At 35.2% G+C, this 12,008-nt stretch overlaps 1 protein-coding gene across 6 annotated transcripts in view; it reads left to right on the forward strand.

Annotated features, from left to right (window-relative positions):
• Nucleotides 1-12,008, forward strand: part of LAMA2 (laminin subunit alpha 2) — a 337,914-nt gene that overhangs the window by 99,439 nt on the left and 226,467 nt on the right. The gene's annotated exons all lie outside the window — the stretch shown is intronic.

Genomic DNA, 12,008 nt, shown 5'->3' on the forward strand with positions numbered 1-12,008 from the left:
GAGTGTGTGGAAAAGATGTGGTGGACTTGAGAATGAGAATCTGTACTTGAATGATCAAGGCAAATGTAACACCTGTAGCTGTGAAAATGCAGCCTTTTCAGTCACTTAAAATGATGAGAGGGACAGCCATGTGTAACACATTCCAACTGCATTCATTTTTCCAACACTTGGTCTGCAAATGAAATTTTAGCCTCAATATTTATCCCTCTGTTATTTTTTCTGTTCCACTTTTTAATGATTTATTTTCATATAAATAAATACAAAATTACTTTCTTCTGTTCCCCTAAACACAAAGCAATGTTCACATGCAAAATTGTTAATACGGTTGTTTTTGAGTCCTGGATATAGATATGTATATAGTTTGTTTCTGTTCTCAGAAAATTTCCAGTGCCAGTTGCAAAAATTTTAAAAATCAGTTTTCAGTGAAATTATCCTGTAGATGCACTTTAGAAAGATATAACCTTGAATCTAAGAGAGTCTCAGATTTATCAAGAGTTATCAGATGGGAAATCATTTTCAGTTCTAGGAAAAATTGCAAGTATTTTGTATTTGTAGTTATGCTTGTATCATAAGTGCTGTACCATTTGCATGGGTATTTGTTCTTGTAAAATCTAGCAGGAGCAGATAAAGTGATATTAAAAGAAATAGTGCATATACATGTGCTGTATTTCTAAACTGATTCTAACTGGGTGCTTTTTGAGGGGCAAACAGAACATGAGTTAGCAATTTATCACTTGCAAAGAGATTTTATACTGTTTCTTTGGGAGAACATGTCTGCTCAGAAAATATAATGCAAAAGTAATTCTTCCAGTAATTAATTTTATTCACATTGTTCCATTTATTTGGTTATCCAGTTCTCTCACAGGCAATGAGATAGATTGATTCCAGCAGTCTGCAGTCTTCTTGGTTAAACCAGTGAGGCTCTGTGTTCTTCACTGGCTTAGCTAAACAGCAAAGAACTTTATTCAGCACACTGGTATATGTCCATGACCGAAACATTGGCTTAAAGCCTGCTGAATTGAGTTCAACGTAATTCTGATCTTAAGTGTGCAATTAACAATTTTTAACCAGGTCTGATGTCCTCTATCCTTAGTAAATTGCCTACATCTGGTATGTGGTTTCTTTGAAGACAAAGATGACCTTGAAGGGAAGAATGTATCTGTATGTAATGTATTCTATTCCGCTTGGCAAATGGGAGTTGTTAGATACAGGTATACTCATGAAAGGCATGGGATAAACCCTAAGTTAATCTTACCTCCTGTAGGTAGTTATTAATCTGAGATGTGGCTCTGATAGAGAGAGAACAGCTTGAAATGGAAAGCCTAAGTATTAACCTTTATAGTGATTGGAAGAGTGAAGTATTATTCCACTTGAACTAATTATCTTACATTTTTAACAATACTCTTTTCATAAGTAAACTGCAAGTTTCAGCTGTCTGAGTAGCTAAAGGCTGCATTATGAAGTAGCATTTACAGAGAATTAACCCAGGTTAATTCATTTTCATATTTTGTAAAATACATAACATGAAAAATATAATTTCTACCAATATCATATTTACTTGCTGTTGTGTTGCTGGTGGTATTTGGCTCCTGGTCTTTCAGTGGAACTACATCTGCATATAATTTCTGTTCGTTCCAGGAGAATAATTATGTTATGTGAATCAGATATTATAGTCATCTTGTAAGACTGATAGGGTTATGAAATGTCAATAAAGTACCTTGCTTCAACCCCCATGAGTTGCTTAGGCACACCATTCTGGTGTACACCCAGGAAACCTGATGAGGTACACAAGGAACATGCTTGGCAAGCCAGTGCCAGTGTCAAATACACATCTACAATACTGTCTGAAGTTAAAAGTTGTCTGTCATCTTAGAAAAATCAGAAAATATTCTCCTTATGTATGCTTTCAATGAACATTTTAGTCAATGACTTGATTCATTAGGATATTTCCAGAAATGTTCATTCTAAGCCAAATATTTTTTGTCTTTTAGTACTATTCCTATTTGCACCAGTAATATTGTCATGGCCAGTCACAGAATTAGAACCAACAGCCAGAACAACAAAGCCAACAAAGCAACAACAAATAAACAAAAAACCCCATGTGATTTGTCGTCAGGTCTTTGTAATTAGCACAAGTTTAAGTCAAATGGGAACAAGCAATCTATAGGCCAGGGATTATATACAAAAAGTAATTTTATTAAATGAGTTAATGGAAAATTGCATATTGACAACTTCCAAAAGAACAAAAGTAAGAAACTCTCAAAGAAATTTCTCTAAAAATGAAGACCTGAATGCAGAAAGATCCCTAGCATTCTGGTGTCCATACTAAGCTATGAGTGATAGCTAGAAAAACAGTGTGTCTCTACATCATACTGGCTAAGGTATACTGTTAGCAAAGCTGTTTCACAGCATCATGGAATGGGTAAGAATGGAGGGGAGCACAGTGGGTCGTCTGGTCCAAACTCTTTGTAGAAGCAGGGTCATCCTAGAGGTCATGGCACAGAATTGTGTCCAGAGAGTTTTTGAATATCCCCAGTAAGGTAGACTGCAACATCTCTGGGCAATTTGTTCCAGTGCACAGTCACTGCACAGTAAAGAAATTCTTTCTTGTGTTTGGGTAGAATCTCCTGTGCATCAGTTTCTGCTTGTTTCCTCTAGTCCTGATGGTCAGCACCACTGAGAATAGCCTGGCTCATCCTCTCACCAGCTCTATTTCAGATACTTACATACATGGATGAGGACCCCTCTATGTCATCTCTTCTTGAGGCTGAACAGGCCCAACTCCTTCAGCTTATCCTCCTAAGAGAAATGCTTCAGTTCCCAAATAAATATAAGAGCTAAAGCTTCCCAAAACACTATTTCAAAACAAAATGTAATGTTCCTTTGTCTCCCTATGCCAGAAAAATACAGGGAAATGATTAGTTCACTTAATGAGTTATTCATTACCTTTTACGGAACTGATGTTTCTTGCTTTAATGGTATTTTATAATATTTTTTACACTGAGTAAGAAAGACCCATTTATGTAAGGAATAATAGCTGGTGATGTGAGTCTGGTATTTTCAGGTAAATAAGAATACTTATTTTGTTTTCATCTTTACTTAAACACTGTATAAGAGTGTCATTTCTTTGTTTCTTTATTTCCTCAGATGATCATTAGTTTGAGAACTAAAAGTTAGTGGGTTACCATAGTGATTTTTACTTCATTCTGCTTACACAGGAGCCTCTGATGTTTGCACCATTTTATTGAAATATTTCTTCTTCTGCTAGACTGAAATTTGTTTCACGGCCTCTTTACCTTGATGACTAGGTGAATGTAAGGCTCTGAACATTAGCCTTCAATGTCGTAATTTTCTGTGAGGTGCTGAAAGATTTCTCTTAGCAAATGCTTGCTTGAATTAGCACATGTAGGTTATTTGTATTTTGATACATTGGAATCTTCCCTCTTGCTTGCAGTTGTTTCAAAGCTGGACCATCTGAAAACTTCAGGTGCAACAGATCGTCACTATAACATGTTGGGAAAATGTGTATCTTTTCATAGAAAAAGGACACATACTTTTGTATGAAGTAAAATTGGAGGTTACAGTTGGAAACAGCTTTCTTCAAACATACATGGATTTAGAGTGTTTTGTTTAGACTAGGAGAAAATAAATATTTAAGTTTTAAAAAATTGGGTTTTTTTTCAGTATCAAGTGGTTCTTTGTGCAAGCAGATATTGAAAGTCACATGCAATGAAGACAGTGGAAGAAAAGCTTAATTAATCTGATAGGAAAGCACTTCATTTTACTAAGAAGGCAAAAACACCCTCCCCCCTCCTGCCTCACCCTCCCACCAATATTCTGGGAAATACTGAGTTTCTCTAAAATAAGGCTTTCTGAAAGTTTAAAAATTGAGAGTAAGGTGGTGAATTTAATTCCCACATTTTAAAATCCTAATTGAAATACCTAATTGTCTCCCCTGTCAGTCATCAAATAGGGTTATTCTGTCAAAGTTTGTTTTTTTTTTTTTAATTATAATTATTTCTTGTGGTATGGAAGGTAGGTAAACTTTCAAGGAAAATAAATAATTCCCTCGCAGAATCCGTTGTCAGAAGATGCTGCCTCAAAGGATATTTCTGTGGGTGAGTAGAGTTTGGGTTATACAGTGACAATGGAGAGATTAAGTCTCAGGATTCAGTAAATATTTCCTTGTAGAGAGTAAGAGAAATAGTCACTGATTGTCCTCTGTGAGATGCCTTTCATATGTTATTTTCATTTGTTGAGAACGCTCTACCTTGGCATTTAAATATAGAAAAGTTGAAGAATGCAGGAAGCCCTGTATTTGAAGGGAAGTAATCTTATTGTAGAAATGAAAATGACACCTAATAGCAGTATACCAAGTGGACCAAATTTCCGAAACATTTATCTGGATTCCCCATATCAAACACAGTCCTTGGTGTTGCTTGATTCTTTTCATCAGGAAGCATTTGTGAAGCAATCAGTGTGACCAGATGGATGATAAAACAATATTGGTAATGACTATTGGTTTATTATTAAGGAGGTAATATAGTTGCATATCTGCTATGTTCCATTGAAAACTGTACCATGGCAGTACCACGTACGTGTAGTACATGAAGTACTGTACATGAAATACCATGGTACTTCTGTGTTCAAAGGTGAAAATTGGAGACAAAGACTGGCAAAAGCTGTCTGTGTGAACAATGGAGTCAAAGGTTCTCTCAGGTCTGATGTCCTTCAACAGGAAAATTCTTTCTGTCTCCTCCATGTCTAAGGCTGAAGCAGGGGACTGACAGGGAGGAGAATTATGGTGGAATTAAGTAACCTATCTCCTTCATATTCTGCAATAAGTCTTTCTGTCACTGCTAGTACAGTGGTGAGAATGATACTGCAATGAAGGTGATGCTTCAGTTCTGCTCCTTTAAAGGCTTAATCTCATACCTTTCTTGTGATTGTAGCAATGTAACTGTAATGTAAAAAAAAAATACTCTGTGGTAGTAAAGACAGGCCTTGTATAAGCATGTTCATTAGTCTTTATATTCTTCAGTCAAGTGGAAGTTCAAAGTGTGTACTTACCAAGTAAAGAAGAAAAATAAACAGAAACAAGTGCCTTGACAGTATTTTTTTAATTTTGTTCACTTGTTGTCATAGCACTTGAATGCTTGTGCTGTGTCCCTTTTTAAATGCATGCCTCAGGTCCCTTGGAACCTCCCCCAGTGTCCCAGTACTTTGCTGAGCTTGCCTCAGGCCAGTGATACCATGGACATTGAACTCTAGTATTTCCCAATGTTTGCATGGTAGTTTTCTCCTCTTCATACCATAGTACTTGTCCTGTTTGGTGCAGTCTCAGTGGTTCACAGAGAAGAAAAGGAAGAAAAAGAGACTTAGAAATGGACTTTAAAGTGTGTTCTTCTCATAGCTAAATTTAGACTGAGAATGTCAATGCTAAGAGGACAGAGTGTGCGAATTTTGGAAGTACTCAAAATTGAAATGTATTCAGTTGCAGACTAAAAATTTTTTTTTTCTTACTTATTAATGATACAGATGCTACACAGTTTCTAAAAAAATTGCTTAAGAGTTTATGAATTACAGTGTTGATGCTGCCTTTATAGTTCCTATTTTTAGATTGAGCCTCTCAGCTCCTAACTTGTACTCAGTATCATGTCTTTATTGCAAAATAATTTTCTAAAGTCTGAACTCTTATTTCCCCTTGAGTAACAGTGATAGGTGTATTTTCAAATGCATAAGATGTAGAAAAGGCATCAATGGTAAAAAGTAATGCCAGTAATATCTTTGGCCATGCCCTCAATTGCAATCACCCTAGGCATTTCTCATGAGTATGCTAAATTTCCATATATTTGACTTGCATTTCTTTACACCTCAGTACAGTACTTGTGGTTATGGCATATGTTGTCTTGTACCAACATATGGCATATGTTGTCTTGTACTCTTTTTTCTCCAGTGAAAATATAGCAACACAATACATTGTGTTGCTATATTTTCACTGGAGAAAAAAACCAAAAAGCACTATATAAAAAAATAGGTAACAGTCTATTATTAATGAATGAAACTGTTCAGAAATTTAAGTGGATTCTACTTGCAGCATCACAGTTTAGACAAAGACATTAGGCAGAGACTAATGAATGCAGTCTGACTCAGAATCCAAAATAGGGATCTGTGAACAGCTTTTTTCAGCTTGACATCTGAAGAGGGAGAATAACAATAATTTTAAATAATTATTTTTTTTTCCCAAACAGTGAAAGGCAAATTTTTATTTTGATTGACATGAACTGTTCCATGTGATGCAAAATGAAAACATTTTATTTGGTAATTTAATTTTTTTTTCAATGCGAAGACAATGAAAACAAATGTCAAAAAACTGTGAATGGAGGACATGTGACAGTCTTTTGCTTAGAATGCAAAAGAAAACTTCAGCAAATAGAGATCTTACCAGATGCAATCCTTGTATTGAAGATGTTCTGCTTTCCAGGATTTTAACATACTTTGAGTCATGCTGTCTAGCTAGGTGGCACAGCTTAATTTTCTAAGAAATAATGAGTTCAGTTTTCTCTGGACTGAAATCCAAGTGTCCTGTCAGTTTAGGATCTTCCTCCTGCTTTTCCATCTTACAGTGCACAGTTAGTTTTTTGTAGTGACTAGGAGTAGGGACAGCCTACAGGATCTGTATGTAAGTGGTGCTTGTTATTAAAGATCTTTCCAGTGAAGTCCACAGTAACCCTCGGCTCAGGTCTGCCATGAAGGCTGCTAATCTCATTTTATTCTGTGTTGCATCACTTCAGAGGTTGAACAGTCCCTGCTTAACACTCTGGGATTACTAATACTTGCTATTGATTTCGGTTTACATTTTCTTTGCGTCCCCTCCTACCCTCACCTTCTGGCTACAGCAGCTTCAGGAAGACTTCTGCACAAGCCATTTTCCTGGATACCATTTTTTTGAATACCTTTTTTTTGAATACTGTTTGTATATGATTGGTCTCAGTGAAATGACTGTGATAACTTTTACTTGTAAGTCTTCTTTTTCAAGTGCTTTCAAAGGATGTAGCAGCCTAGAAAGTTACTTGTGTCTACCAAGAAGTGATAGAATACTGATTTTCTTCCAGAATTTTGGCACATAAGCTTTCAGCTGCTCCAAACATTCCAGTTAGAATAACTTCAAAAGAAATGGTTTACAAAAAGAAATAAAACAGATTAGAGGTTTGGACAAAGATTCGGGTCTACTTAATTTTGTTGCTTTTGGGGTTTTGTCTTTTTTAAAAAAATTGGTTATTTGGCTTAGTACAACTAAACTTGAGTATCTGATCTGAGAAAAAAAAAAAAGACCTTTAACAATGACTGCCAAATAAATGGATGCATCTTAAATATTCTGTTTACTCAATGGTATATTGCTTCACTAATGTAAAATTAACATTTCCTGTTTTTCTAATAGATATGGAAAGATATGTGAAAGGAAGAGACAAACATTTGACACATGTGCTCAGTATCATAGGAAAGTATTGAAAACAGAATTTTAAATGATTTTGTTATGCACAATGAGAATTGTCTTTGAAATAATTTATTTAAAACTTCTACAATTAATTTTGCAAGTTGATAGTTTAATACTTACATTATAGCAATATTCACTGCTATTTTTTGCCTAAGAAAAAGGAAACTTAAGTAATATTTTCAAGTTGATAGTTCATACTGAACTTGAGTTTCTGATATTTAATACTATAGAAAAAAAAATATGAAAATATGAAATGTACTTCTAAATTATGCTGCAAAGAGGAAAAAATTGTGGAAAGCTGAGTATAAGTATTACTGCAGTCTCCTATTAATGTGTAAACAAGAGACAGGATACTTACTGCTACATCTGTGTGGGCCAAGTTGGAATGAAGGTTTCTTTTGTGTAGTTAGCCCACTTTTCTATCTTGGCACATCTTCTCTCTCTGAGCAGAAACTGATTTTGTAGTTTCTACCATTTCTTGAAAGAAAGGAAAACTGATTAATCATATGAATCATAAAAACATACTATACAGAGCAGCCTTTCAGTTTGAAATCAAATTGATTAGAATATTTGCACTTTTTCTGTAGCATCCATTGTTAATTGACCACAATGCTTACTGAAAAGAGAAGTGTTACATGTCTTTATGTAGATCTGTAGCAGATTTTCCAAATTTTGAAAGGAGGATTTATGCCTGTAAATGTAGTTTATAATTCAACATACTCTTTCAGCATTCTAAAGGGAACTGGTATGCTTAAGTGTTGGTATTTACTTGAATGACCCAAATTTTTCTTGTTGGGATTGGTAGCTGAGTTTTGTACAGTAATAGATTTCATTCTGACAGCAAAACAAGAGTAGTGGGGGGTATTTGGTGAGGGGTATTTTGTCTTCTGTTTGATTAGAGGAACTGAAGATCCATTGTGGGTGGGGATTTTTTTCTTTTTATTTGTCTTTTTTTTCTTTCTTTTTTTTTTTTTTGTTTGGTTCAGTTCTTTTTGTTTGTTTTTGTTTGGTTGGTTGTTTTTTTAGTTTGTTGGTTGGTTTTTCTTTTTTTTTTTTTTTTTCTTTTTTTTTTAATTAGATATTGCCATGGAAAATTACTGGGCGAAAGAATAGCTTAATTGTCAAAAAATGATTTTTTTTTTTTTTAAGGATGAATTCATTAAAAGCCAGGTGGGCTACGTGAAGGAATAACTTTAATCACTAAAATCTCATTGAAGCAGGAAGATATGAATATATCAGCCTGGGGCCAAATGTAGGTATGCTTTCATGTCAGTGCAAAGGAGAAAAAAGAGAAGGGAAGGGAAGGGAAGGGAAGAGAAGAGAAGAGAAGAGAAGAGAAGAGAAGAGAAGAGAAGAGAAGAGAAGAGAAGAGAAGAGAAACCAAGCAGCATAGTTTACCTGGAATTTTCAGTTTAAATGGTAAATGTTACAGAAATTCAATAGAAGGAAAGTTAGTCAATTAAACACCGTGGACCAATGGATCCAAAAATTAAAATTATTTGATTGAGGTCTGGAGTTAAGAATTTTTAAATGAAGAAAGCAGAGAGACAGTCTGGGTAAGCAGACTAAGTAGACAGACAGTCTCAGCAAACAACTCTCTGTCAAATAAAATTGGTATATCATGCCTGAAGAAAAGTAGGAAAAGTTAGGATTGCAGTACTTAGTCAAGGTGGTGAGAACACATAAGGAGGCTCTGAAGCAAAAAAAAAAGGGCAAAAAACCCACTATAGTTAAAAATTAAACTATTCTTAGCTTTCCATAGGCTGGCTCACTCTCACAAAGACTGATTTTTAAATCCCTTTGAAAGTTCTTTCAAGTAGCAATGTAATGGTACAACTAAGATTATGGGATGCAACTCAGAATGTTGTGAGAAAAGGCGCAAGGCAGGATGGCTCAAAATACTGTTATTTAAAGATTGTTCTGTAAAATGGCAATAATATTATCACTGTTTAATGTTAAGCAAATTTTGAAAGAGAATAAAAAACTATAAAGTAATCTCTGAGGGTAGAAATACATTTTTATATGTTCTCTTTTTAAATATGCAGGAGGTTATGCATGCTATTTGCAAAAAAAGAATAGATTTTAGAGTATCCAAAAAGGTAGCAGTATAAAATACCTGAGTGTTAATAGGCATTAGAAATGGAAAGACATCATATCAAAGCAAGGAAAATAGGAATTTTGCAAATGAACATAAAATCTCGGTAAGGCAAAAGAAGAGTCAAGAACCAAACTACTGTCTTTTCCTACCAAAAAATGTCTGTGCAGGAGGCCTAAAATCTCCAAAGAGAAGTGTTTTCAAGCACATCAGAATAATAAAGCTGATAGCCAAGTGAGATACAAGAAGACTGCCAAGGACAGCAAATCCATAGCAGGTGGATTGTGTGGCTTGAGCTTCCTACGGAGGGACATAACAAAGTAGCCACAGTAGAGCTTTTCTTTGTTTTAGAAGTTGGAGGATCTTCTGAAGGAAGAACAGATTCAAAAGAACAGTTTAAAGGCCATGGCAGATTTGTTCCCCAACTTTTATTGCTGATCATGTTGTGGGGGATATCCCTGTGGTCAGTTGGGGTCAGCTGTCCCAGCTGTGTCCCCGGCTGACCCCATAAGCACCCCCATGCTCCTCACCAAGGGAGGCAGGGTGAGAAGCAGCTGGAATATCTCTGTGTTATCAATGCTGTTTTTGTCACAGATCTAAAGCACAGCCGCACACAAGATACTGTGAAGAAAACCAACTCTGTCCCAGCAAAAAACAGCACAGTAATTTGCTATATGAGTAATTTTATATAATGTATCATAACTGAAATCTGAAAAATCCGGGCATTTGAGGGTTTGACAAAACCCTGCCAAGTGTAGTTTTTTGTAATTAAAGTAAGCACTACTATTTTTGTAACTTTCCAACAATTAATCATGATGGGAGCAAAGAACAAAAAGCACATTTCATGCACATAATTCTTTAATCTCCTGTGTTTTACAGAAGATTTCTGATTACATTCCTGGCCTGGACTGTTCATTCTCTGCTACTCAGAAATGGATTTTTTCCCTCCCCTGACTTTTCTTCTAGTAGCTGCTGTAAAATATCTTTGAAGTCTGAACAGGTCAGGTTCACAGTTGGAGAGGTATCAAAGTTTGTTGCATTCTACAACTGAATGTCCTATTTATTCTTTCTTTTTAGTCATTGTAAATGGTTTTAAAGGAAACAAATGCTTACCATTCAGAGGGATCCCATCTGGTTTTCAAAAGCATTCATCAGTTTATGTTCCAAATGACATGACACAGGTTTTACTAGAACTTTGAGTCCAACACTATACAGTAATTGTAATGAACTTTTCCATCACAAAAAACCTCAAAAAAGTTTTGTTAGAATTGCTTTAGTCTAAAATTCTTCAGAGTTGTGGTTCAAAAGAAGAATGTTGCATCAATGTAAAGCATATTACCACAGTTTATTTAATGATAACATTCAGGAGCAGATGTACTTGTTTACTGTTTGAACAGCTTAAATCCTCACATTCTCCCTCTTTTACATCAGCAGTTGTTTTTGGCAGCAGTTTGCAACTGCTTACAGCTGTTAAAAGTTCCTGTGGATTTTCTTTCTACTGGTCACAATACTGTACTGGCTGCAATTTGTCTGTAATTCCACGGTGGACTCCACAGTGTATCACATTCAGGGGGGAAAATGTAGTGTGAAGTGCCATGAGTTTTTTTCATAATCATACAATGAATAAGGGAAATAAAAAAATCTTCATAGAAAAGTGGGGATGGGTGTTGTTTGGGTGATTTTTTTGTTAATATTGTTTGGTTTGGCATACTTATATGCCTTTTAGTTAAATCTGAGGATCAGAATGCTTTTTATTATTATGTCCAAGAAAACATAACCTTCTTTTTTTATTTATTTGAAATTACTTGTCTTATTTATGATCATTGTCCAAGAAGAAGTGTACTACTTTGAGGAGTAGGAAAAATACACTTTTTTTGTAATGTGATCTTACTTTAGTGCTTTCTTAAAAAATAGCATCATTTGAATTTTAATGTTGTGCTTTTTGAGTAATTTTGGAGAATGTGTTTAACAGACCACTACATTTCATCCTTTAAGCAGAGAGGTGATCATGTTTAACTCAGTAATGCCTCGGTATTTCAGCTCTGCTTGATCAGAACTCAGACTAACATAACTTTAATGCTTTGCAGCTTGAGTTGCCATTGGCATCATCACAAAATACTTTTTTGCTGTCTTCAGAGATGAAGTCTCACTTCTAAGTTCAGTTAGAAGAGCCAGTAGGGCACAAACCATCATGGTATGTACAGTATTCCAGGCTTGCATCTTGTCTGAGTCCCTCATAAACTGTGGTAGGCATAACTGTTGCTGAAACTATGGCTTGATGCAATGTTTCTGCTTAAGTAAGACAGTTACAACAAGAAAATAAAAACTTGACATTATATAAATACACTTTCAAGGCAATCAAATTTCTTATTATTCTGTGGTTTATTAATAACTATTGCTCTGACAATGAGCAGT

Source organism: Onychostruthus taczanowskii, unplaced genomic scaffold (genome assembly GCF_017590055.1).
Source record: "Onychostruthus taczanowskii isolate IOZ18803 unplaced genomic scaffold, ASM1759005v1 scaffold8, whole genome shotgun sequence".
Lineage (NCBI taxonomy): Eukaryota > Metazoa > Chordata > Aves > Passeriformes > Passeridae > Onychostruthus > Onychostruthus taczanowskii.